Here is a 12,325-nt window from a genome sequence, read left to right as displayed (position 1 = left end):
TAGAGGCGTCATGATATCTCATGGGATTGAGATAGTGTGTCCCCTTGGGTAATCCAAAAGACATGTAATAATGAAATCAGTGACCATAGTAATTCCTTTAGTTGAATTTGACATATGCTCCTTGGAGATAGAGTATGTCAACAAATTACATAATAAGTGAGATTTGTAACTCAAGAATTTGAGAGGTAATCTTGATAAGTGATAGTACGATCTTGTTAGATTATGGACACTAGTTCATGGGTAGTGTACATGTAGTGGATAGTAAGTCACAAACCCGAGTTTCGTTTTGTTGTTATTTACATAGGGTATTAGAGTGCAATTGATTTACTTTAGTAAAATGTTCAGTTAATTTCAAAATTGAATTCTAAGGGAACCAATACTCCTATGGGTTTCAATGATCCTCACTCTGAACTCATATACCATGATGACATGGTTTATGAAGGTTGGATTGACTTTAGGTTCGTTCTTGTGCATAAGGACATTTTAATAATTACGAAAGATTGCATAAGGGATAATAAATAGGGTATCTGGATTGGGCTAATTGATTAATTAGATAACATTATGTAGTTAATTAATCAATTAAGACATGTTTTGAGCAAGATTAAGTGACCCAAGCCTTGATGGGTTCAAGTCACTTAAGCCCAGTTGGCAACCCTATAAATACCCCTTTATGGGTTAGGGTTTTCTAATGACTTTCGATTGGTCATCTTCCACCTCTAGAGTGAAAGAGAAAGAGAGTCAAAGCTTCTTCCCTTCCATTACCAACACTTTGAAGTGTCAAGATCATGGTTTGAGTCATCAAATGGAAGATCTTGGGTGTACGAGACCTCTAGACTCTTTAAGTTTCTTCTTTATTAAATGGATTTTGATATGAGAACATCTAAATCACGGGTATGAATATTGTATCTCTAAATTTATAGTTAACAATGATTTTTATAACCATATGTTTTTGTTGCGATTTAGAGATTCATAAAGATAGATGCATGTACTCTACGAGATCTAAGACACGAGAACAGAGTAATTTGAGGTTCCCAACATTCTCGAGCTACTAAATGAGACTCTTTAGATTCATTAGACCCTACATTTTGTAACTATAAGAAATTTCCATTGATTTTATTTAGATCCTTATTATTTTATTTTATTGTAAGTTTAAAACAATTTGTAACATGAAGTGGGGAGCTAGCCAAATTAGCTTTTATTAAAACTATTTTACGAGTTCTTAAAAGGAAAAAACTTTCTAAGATGTTAGTTTTTCTTTTTAGATTTAAGAATTACTTCAAAAAATTTTATTTATGTATTTATTCTATCTTGGATAATTGGACAACCAAGATATTTGCTAATTCCATTAGAAATAGAAATACTTAAAGTTTCCCCTAACCTCCTCTTTGTAGCCCATTGAATATTTCTGAACCCAACTTATGAAAACTCACAAGTTACGTAACATGGACCAAAATTTATTCAAAATCTTATTAATACTAGAATAAGCTTGCAGAGAGGCTTTATCAAAGATGATAAAGTCATCTGCAAACATGAGGAAAGGGATTTTGGGTCTATTTAGATGAGTTGGAATTCCTATATGGTTTTTAAGGTTTTCAACCTGTCTTTCTAGTTCTCTACCACATATTCTATACAAAGATGAAAATGTATGGAGAAATCATTCAACTAATTTATGTGAGTTGTTTAAAAAAAATGCTAAAATTTATTAGAGAAATGATTGAATTTATAAAATATTTTAAAAAAAAAATTCTATATGATAACTAAAATGATTGAAAATTTTATAATAATTTTTTTTCAATTTTTTTTAAATGCTATAAAATTTAAGACTGTTTTTTACTAGTATTTTTTTTCTTTTTATTACTAAGACCTTAAATTACTTAATTTATTGAATTATAATGAACAGGGCATTTAATTGTTTGCAAAATATGTACATTTATCCTACAAATTACCATAAGAGGTTTAAAAAAAAAAAATCTATTTATCATTTTGGATTGTGGGAAGCATTTTCTACATAAATAAATTAAGTACATACTCATATAAAGTTTTATTACTAAAATTAAACTAAAACAAACAAAACTTTACATAGCAAGAAAATTATTTTTTACAAAATTATTTATTCTCATCATAAATCATTTACTCTTATTCATGATACATACATGGAAAGTACTATATAGAAATACCAAATCAACCTATCGCATGACTCTTCTCCTCAAAACTAACCTTAACTATAAGTTATGACTATAAATAACAATAACCCATAGTTATTTCTAATCCTCAACAAGTTTATTTAAGCTTTCCTCAAATCAGGCTGATAGTTGGGGGTTATTGATAATATCTAGCATTTCTGCATCAAAGAGATATTCCATGGTACAAGTATGATAATCATGACTAGAGTCACAAGAATTATTGGTTAAGGGATTAGTTGCAACTCCTTGCCTAATGATTTGAAATAAAATTAAAGAGACCAGGTTATATGATGCGATGGGATCAACTTGATTAAAGGCATTAAGGTTCAAACAAGAGGTTGAAGTAAGGTTAACCAAGTAGAAATTAGGATTTGAGGTATGATTAACCTAATAGGAATTAGGGTTTTTGGTACCATATATGCTACGACTATGATAATTGCCTATATTACTTTTGTTCGACTTTGTTTTGATGGATCTCATAAAGTAGTAAATTATGTGATTGGTTGATCAACATGTACTCATTCATGAGCCAACTTTGAGAAGCCCTTCGATAGCCCTAAACAAAGTATTAAATTATGTGGTTGGTAGATCAACATGTATTCATTCATGAGCCAACTTTGAGAAGCCCCTCCAATAGTTCTGTTTAGTGAGTTGATTTATTTAAATAACCATTGTCATGTTTCTTACTTATAGGGGTAAAGATATACATCCCCATGGTTAAAAGTGAGGCCTACAATTTTTCAAAAAAAAAAAAAGTTAGAATTAAATTTTTGTAAACTAATCAAAAGAAAAACAATGATTTAAAAATATTTAGCGTACCAATCTTATTAATATCATATAAAACTCTTTCTTTTAAAGAACCATCATGAAAAAAATCATATAAAAAATATTTAGCATCAATAATTTTACAAAGATTATATGAAGTTCATCATATGTTCCATTTTTTAAAAGTAAAACTATTTAAAGGGACCAATTATATTGAAATATATAAAATTCTTTTCTTTTCAAACTTCCATGATTAAAACTCTAAAACAAACCCCAAAATCAAATCAAGAATATTTAGCATGATGTCATGGACTTAGGTATTTCCAAACTCATATGCAACACTTCTTGTCATGGATTTAGGAGTGAGCTTGGTGCGCTTAGATAATCCATGACTAAAACCCTAAAGAGTATAAGATCGTATTAAAACTATTTAAAAGGACCAATTATATTAAAATACATAAAATTATTTTCTTCTAAAAACTTCCATGATTAAAACCCTAAAACAAACTCCTAAATCAAATCAAGAATATTTGGCATGATGTCATAAACTTACATGTTTCCTAAGCTTACATGTGGTACTTCATGTTAGAGGCTTGGATCTTTCCTAAACTTACATGCAACACTTAGCTATGAGTTGTCTAAGTATCCCATGTGAACTTAGTAAACATTTAAATTCTTGATAAGGAACTATCTCAAAAATTCATATCAAAATTTTCTCTAAAGAATTTCCATCAATCAAACCAACAACTTTGAAAAAGAATTTCCATCATTAAAAACCTAAAATCAATAAATCAATAACTTTGAAAAAAAGAAAAGAATAATACTTTTCATACTTTGGAGTTGTCAAGGCTCGTAGTCGTAAATGTTTAGTTCTTTGACAATACTGTCATAAATAATGTCATTATTCAATTGCACCCATAAATATTCATTTATGAGCTCTGTTATGGGCAAAGTTTGTCCAACCCATGAAATTTTCCTAAGCCCATGTATTAGGTTATTTTATTTTTAAGTATTTTCTAAGCTCAAATATAAATAGCATCAGAGTTTGGTATGTTGGAAAAAAGTGATTGAAAAAAATGGAAGAAAATTAAGGTGTCTTCTTGGGCATTGTTTTAGGGCTCAATGGTGAAATTACATGTTCTTTCATCAACCATTTGGGAAGTCCAGGTGGTATAATTTCTTCCCGATCTGTTCATTGTTTTCTGGGATGATAGATTCCCACCTCAAGTATATATATATATATTTTCAAGGTGAAGAAACTAGTGAGGACTTAACTCCACATTATATATTATGTCCATTTTTAGTTGAATGTTCTTGGATTATTATTGTTCATTCTTGTTAGGTTGTTATTATTGTGAATGAATCTTTTAACTTGTGCAAGTGAATACTCTAGATTTTCCCTTTAACTTCCCAACAAGTTCTTCATGGGTTGGTAGAAACTTCATACACTCCAATTGCACTCCATATTGCAAGACTTTTCTCTGTTAAACTATAAACAACAATTTTCAACTTTAAAATAAAACAAAAAAGTAAGTTTCATCCATTTATAAGAGAAATAACTAGTATGATAAAATTTCATAGAAGTTTAGAACATCTATATATCTTACTTATTTATCCATAGTTAAATTTAAAAAGAAAAATGTTTTTCTTTGTTTATAAGAGAAATAATCATAAGTTTAACATATGTATATATCTCAATTATTTATCCATATTTATTAGAAAAATACAATAATACTATCCTTCCCAAATTATATAATAAGAAATCATACAAAAATTCAACAAGTAAAACATGAAGGCTATGTTTGGTTCTTGGAAAATGCTAAGAAAAGGAAAAAAAATCATGTGGGAAATTATTTTCTTTAGTTTGGGTGACATGAAAAATATGATGGAAAAAAAAATATAAAGGAAAATATCAAAGAAAATATCATAATATTTTCCCTAATATTTTCCTTAAAAAATAAAGAGGAAAATAAGAGAAAAAGATAAGGGAAAAGTTGGAGGAAATTTTATCAGGCTCGTGGTATTGTCTTCACCGAGTCTCTTGTTCACCTTTAATTTCCTCTTCACTAGTCGCTATGGCTTCTCACCATCGTCGACCATTTCAACGACCACCACTATCACTTTGAGCACCTTCTAGTGCCTCTAAAAACCTACCCCTTTTAGGCACTCGAGTTTCCATGGATGAAGTGCGTTCTTCAAATCAAGTTCCCATGGATGAAATGAATTCTTCAAATCCAGTGAATTTATTCGGATCCATGTCTTCAGATAAGGTATGAATTGAACTCCTTTCTCTTAACCTCACACCTTATGTTTTGTATATCTAGGTCTTTGAACTCTTTTTTTTTTTTTCTCATTTTTGGAAATCTAGACACTCGGATCTTGCAAGTATAGAAAATTTGATGTTACTCTTTGTAATTCGATTTCGATTTTTCTCTTGTGTTTGCATTTTTTAATTCTCTATGCTTCCATTTGATTTTGAAAACTATAATTTAAAATTTTCATTTGCTACTACGTATGTTTGAGGAATTTTAATTCTAAAACCTGATGTTATAGTGCTTCCATTTTAATTCTAGAACCCATTGCTTTGTTTTATTTTGTTTTAATCCATTTTTTTTAATATCAAATGACTGGGTGATCTGTTTTTTGAAGCCAAATTAGACATAGCTAGCTCAGGAATATTATTTGGGCTTGTGGCTTTCCATGTGGGGTCATTCTGCTTCTTGCCCATGATCTTTTAGGCTGGACGTTTCCCCATTCTTTATCTATTTGGGATGGGGTTTGTGAAATGGTATTCTATGAAGAAAAAAGAAAAAACAACAAACACCTAATGAAGTTTTGTGTCATTAAAATTCCTTGAAACTTTTGAAAGAACCTTTGAGGCCTGGATATCACTGTTTTGGCACATTCATTAGTTTGAGGTGATTTTTGACCTTTTACAATCTGTCTGCTCTATGCTAAGAATAACTTTGGCTTGAGCATGTCACTGCTGCCACTACTTCTATTTCCTCTGTTGCTCCAACTCAACTCCCCCTTCCCACCCACATACACATAATTGCTCAGAAGCAACACATTAAGAATCACATAACATGTTAAACACACATAATCGGAGACTAGGTCTTAGTTTTTCCAAAAATTCTCATTCCTCTAAAGGATTCATAAATATTAAGCTTGCCACAAGAGCCTTATGGGTTCAAATTAATCAGAAAATATAAGAGTGAGAGAAATGATAATTTAATATATATAAAAGAAAAAAAATGAAGGAAAAATAGACAATATGAAGGCCAATAAGATGTATAAGTTTACTACTACTCCAAAAATTGCCACAAAGGTTTAGGGCCTTGTGCCAATGAAAAACCAATGGATGGCCCATGCCATGACTTTATAGTAACAAGTCCAATAGCTAATGATTCTCAAATCCTAGCATGAAAAGTTTCTCATTCTAGGAATATTGATTCTCAAATCTGTCTTCCTTTATTTTAGCATCCCAAACCAAGACCAACCCAAACCAAATAGATCTCAAGTAAAGTGGTCCACATATGCATTAACTTAGCTTTGGAGGAAAAAAATAGAAGAGAAAGAAGGAAAGAAAAAACTAAGGAAAGAGATGCAAAGACACAGCCTAAATGGCAGGACCAAATGTGCCAGATGGTTAGGATTGTATTACTTATTGAAGCACTACTACTAATACATATAACCTGTAAGTGAGGTATACATCCACCACAAAGTTTAGAAACTGAATTGAAAGAGAAGAGTTCTTTGTTTCCTTATTTCAAGGTCTGAATATAACCTTTTTCACATGGGTTTCGATTCTTCACTGCCCACAATTTTTGGTAACTGTGATATTAATTCATGACCCACAAGCTAATTATGCATTGATTTCCCTATAAAATATATTAATATTTAAAAACATCTCAAGAAATAATTAATATTATGTAGTTGATAATATTTCAGATCCTCTTTATATTATTTTGAGGACCACTTGATTCTAGATTATTCCAAATATATATACAATACATACCTTGAGCTACTTAGCCACATCTCTAGTAGAGGATCCATACACTTCAATCCTTGAAAATTTCCAAATTTAAAAGCTATAAAAGGGGGGGGGGGGGGGGGGGAGAGGAGGAAATAAAGATAAAAAGAAATTTTCCTTATCCTTAATTTTCATGCAATATTTTCCTCGAAATTTTCATAGTTGGAAATCATGCTAATTTCTAAATGTCAAGGTCATGGTCATGACTACCAAAACTCAACAAAAACGATATTAAAATATCAAAAACTTTTCATGTCAATTTTCTTTGTCAACTCTAATCAAACTCTTAAAAATAGGCTTGATTCCCACCTGCCCTTTAAGCTGCCACAAGGAAGAATATATTCCAACTGTTGAGAACACACTATTACTTTATAGAAATTTGAATGTTAAATGGTTCGATCACCTTGAGTCTTTCGGAGGACTGCATTTTAGGTCAATATATTCTTTGCAACTGCTGAGACCAAGCTACTGTAAGAAAGACTGGATCCAAATTATTTTGGTTGCAATAATACTATAATCTCATGGCATTGTATATAGGAATTTCAGTCTACATACACATGAAGTTCTAGCACAACCATTGTCACAATCACACCCTTTTCAAGTTCTAGCACCTATTTCACAAATTTGCTCTCCTAAACCTTCATAGAAAAATGTTTTGGTTCCCATAAGCTTTCTTCCTAATCATAATACTTCAGTTCCTCTTACTTTGCTATCATGTAGACTTATAATGAAGAGTGGCAAAGACTTAGAAGATGGGTTGCAACTTGTGTAGCTATGTATGCTACATATGCGACAATTCTGGTTTTAGTTTATCATCGCTCAAACTATTTGGAGAGATCAATCTTTAATGAAGGAGATTATGAACGACATGCTGTGATGGAAAGACTTACACTAATGGATAATGAAGATTGTTATAATCAACTACATATGGGAAATGATGCATTCACAAGACTAGTAAACATTCTTCGGGGAACAGGTCGTCTTAAAAATAGTGCACATAGTAATGTAGAAAAACAAGTTACCAAATTCCTTCACATTGTTCATCAACCAGAAAATGCTCGAGAGGTTTTCAACATTCGACACTTGTCCTTGAGAAATGCAATTGAAAGAGCATTTGGTGTTTTGAAGAAAAGGTTTCCAATAATAGCTAGTGGGACAGAACCACATTACCCTGTTGACACACAATCTGATATTATACTAGCATGTTGTATCATCCATAACTATCTCATGGGTGTTGATCCAGATGAAAGATTAATAGCAGAGGTCGATAGAGAGCTTTTTAATGAAGAAGCGGAGTTTGAATCAATGGTCTTGAGTTTAGCTAAAAACTGCAAGGAATGAGAAATCTCAAGGGAGAAAATAGTCATGGATATGTGGAAAGATTACAATAGAAACTGTTGATGAGTCTTTTTATTTTATGGTTCTTTTCTTGTATAGCTTTTTGTGTTTCATATTAAGTACGATGATTGTATTTAGAACTATAACTCCTCTAGTTAAAATCACACTTTGAATGAGTTACAATGAAGTTATTATTATATCTCATCCTCTTGACTTTTCATTTTAAACATATATATATATGTATTATTATTTCAGATGGAACATAGTGAAGGCTTTGAAGTACACAAAAGTGTAAGTGAAAAAAGAAACTTGACTTGAATTGATGAAATGGACAACTTTTTGGTTGATCGATTAATGGAGCAAATGCATAAAGGGCAAAAGATAGGATGAGTCTTCACCAAGACAACTTATGCAATAGTTACTCGAGAAATTAGGGAAAATTTTGAACGGAGTTGTAACTCTGAGCACATAAAAAATAGAATGAAAACTTTTTTTTAAAAAAAACTTTTATGTTGCTCAAGAAGTTTTACAAAGTAGTAGTTGATTTGGTTTTAATGAATCAACTCAAATTATCAAAGCTACCACAGAAGTATGGACTATTTACACTAAGGTGAGTTAATTATTATTTTTGAGTTATTAGAAATAAAAATTTTGCATGTAATGTAGAGTTATAAATTTCTAATAGACATTATCACAATTGAACTTGAGTTTTGTTAATATTTGTTTTTTATGATGTTAAAAGGCACATCCAGGAACATCTCAACTCAGATACAAACCTATTAGAAATTATGATAAGTTGTCCATTCTTCTTAGAAAAGATCGAGCAACAGGAAGTCTTGTTGCAGGTGCAAGAGAAAGACAACTCCATTGGGCCCAGGAACAAAATTTTGATGGCACAATTCCATTAGGATCATCACAACATGGGATCAGAGATGAAACATTTGCTTATGTTGAAAATGAAGCAACAACTGAGACATCTTTCTCATTTGTAGATGCATATGTTTTTGCACCAAAGTCAAACAAAGAAACAAAAAAATGAAAATCAAAATATGTTGACATTGTAAGTGAAGAATTAAGGTCAATTAGAGTTGGAATGGATGCAGTTATTGCGGCTCTTAATAGAAGCAACCTTCAAAATTATACAAAAGAGCAATTGTTTGAAGAGATTGCTAAGATTGGAGGCATGAGTGATGAATCTCATATGAAAGCATATCAAGCTCTTATCGGTGATGTAAGTGCAACTCGAGCCTTCCTTGCTTGTCCAATTGATAGGTGTAAGCTTTGGTTGTCAGTTAAATTTGGACCTACTTTTTTTTTATGTCTAATTTGAGATGGAGATTATTTTTATTTTCGGGCTATACGTGAAGTTTTGATATCAAAACTCATGGATGATAGTTGACTATTAGAAATTGATCTATTATATTTTTAGACTTATGAAGACTTATTTTATTCATTTGCTATAAGGGCTTCTTTTTATTTGTTTGTTATGGAGACTTCTTTTTATTCCTTCGTTATGGAAACTTTTTTTTATTCATCTATCTTTTCAGCATGTTATTCATTTATCTTTCCAGGGTGAGTGATGTAGATTTTGCTCACCCATTTTTCCATTGGATTAGTTTAGTTTGTGATTGGATTAATGGCATCTTGTAGATTAATGCAACAGTGAGGGCATAATAGATGTATATTCCTTTAGCAAGGTGTATAGAGCTCCTACAGAAAGTGTATAAATGCAGTGTTAATTTGCAGTACAAGAGCATAAAGACAATGTTAATTTGCTGAAAATTTGGTTGCTTGCATGTGATATCTAGAATTATTGAATTTGGTTTATCTAAGCATTGATTTTCATATAAATTCCTGTGAGTAAGGAGCAATGTTTTGAGTTAGGATGTGGGTTGGTTATATGTTTTTGTAATAGTTTTGCAAAACTGATTTTTAGAAAATAAGAGTACAAAATTTATTTTATTATTCAACAAGTTGATAATCATTTAAGACAAATTGTTGATTTTGTTTTCCTTTACTTTTTTTCGTGGTTAACCAAACAAGTGAAAAAAATTTATATTAACTTTTTTAACTTTTTCTTTCCTTCCATTTTTCTTCCCAATTTTCTTTTTCCAGGAACAAACATAGCCTAAAGTATCGTGAGAAAAAGCAATATTGGATTCTAGGTTATCCATTTAGATAAAAATCTTGTCTATCTCATTAAGCAATTGTCATTATTAAGGAAGACTTTGACTATTTTACACATAGGAATTTCCGATTATTTTCCAATAAAATAATCTTAATTTATTTCTACTTTTGTTCTTTCTCATTTTCTTAGTCAACAATAATAATACGTGGGTTGATTTAGTTCAAAAACTAGATCATTTCAAAGGGTTTGAATTTAATAAAACTCTATACGCTTGATTTGATTATTAAATTGGTTCATACCTTATACAAACAAAGGTGTCCTCATCCATACAAAGCACTTGTAAATTCTTTTCCTAAAATCAATCATTTCTCTTGAATGTCTTACTTAACCTTATCAACTTCAAAAAATTAAATTCACTCTTCTTCAACTCCATTTACCTACACTCTTATCTCAAATTTCTATTTGCAAGTCCAAAGCCCAAATTGAATCCCACAATAATTTTTATTTTTCTATTTTTATTAAAAATAAAAATCAATTAATAAAAAAAAATAATACATTTACAAAATTAAGAAATTTGTAAGTCCACAACCCTTATATATAAAGAAGAATATTGGATGAAATGGGACCTTTATCTAAATAAAATATAGGTTTTTGACATGATTTAAAATTATTATTCAAAATATTTTTTTTAATTATATAAAAATACATTTTTAAAATAGGATTTCTAAATTTACACTAAAACTATAATTTGAAAATATGGTTTGAAATATGTATTGAAACCTTAATTTCAAAATACTATTTTTAAATTTATATTAAAATCATAGTGTCAAAATGCAATTTAAAAAATAAAATTAAATAAATAAACCATGAGAAAGAAAGCAACCATTTTCAACATAAGTATCCAAATACAATTGAAATTAATTTTTTTAAAGCTATGCTTGGTTTGATAAAATATCAGGGAAGAAAAAAATATTAAAAAAATAATTTTTTTATATTTGATTTTATTATGAAAAATGTCAAAGAAAATAAAAAATAATTAAAATTATTAAAAATTTTATATATTTTAAATATGTAAAAAATAAATAAAATAAAATATAAAATAATTTTTTTTTTTTTATTTCCCTTTCAACTGTTTTATTTTCTTTTTGTGATGATTTCTTTGGAACTTTCCAAAGCCAAACCTACCATAAGGGTAAATGGGCAATTTTGAACCCAAATTGTGTATAGCCCATAACAAGCTTCTTCAACATATGGCTTACGCTAGGACACTTGTCCAAAGTTATACTTTTGCCTAACCCACATCTATTGGCTCACTTTATAATAAAGAAAGAATCTAAAGGTGGGTAGCACTTATCAACTTACTTAGAATAATTAAATAGTAATATAAGACCTTAAATAGTAATTATAACCCAAATCAACTTTTTTCCAATACAATTGTTTGGGTTAGGACACTTGTCCAAGGTTGCATTTTTGCCTAATCCCACTCCTAATCTCTCACTTAGGCTAAGAATCCATGATTGGATACATCACATTAAAGAATTTAAAATGACCAAATAGTAATTATAAGAAAATCTACAAATTGATATGGAAAAATATATTAAAGTATATATTAAAATAGCATTAAGTTAATTTGAGAGTGATGGGCAAGTGGTTTAGCATAATAAACTCTTCATCATGTAGTGAATTATTAGCTAACTTCTTAATATGATTTTATTTACTATATAATAGTGTAGATGTAATCAAATCAAGATTTCATAGGCATTGGTTGTTGACAAATGGGAAGTATGGTCAATAGGGGAGCCATTAAGGCATGGCCACACCATTGCCTTAGAATAATATCTTAACATTTTGGGTGACTTTTCTTTTGTTTTTTTCTTG

Source organism: Vitis riparia, chromosome 4, assembly GCF_004353265.1.
Source record: "Vitis riparia cultivar Riparia Gloire de Montpellier isolate 1030 chromosome 4, EGFV_Vit.rip_1.0, whole genome shotgun sequence".
Taxonomy (NCBI): Eukaryota; Viridiplantae; Streptophyta; class Magnoliopsida; order Vitales; family Vitaceae; genus Vitis; species Vitis riparia.
Note: the sequence above shows the minus strand (reverse complement) of the source record.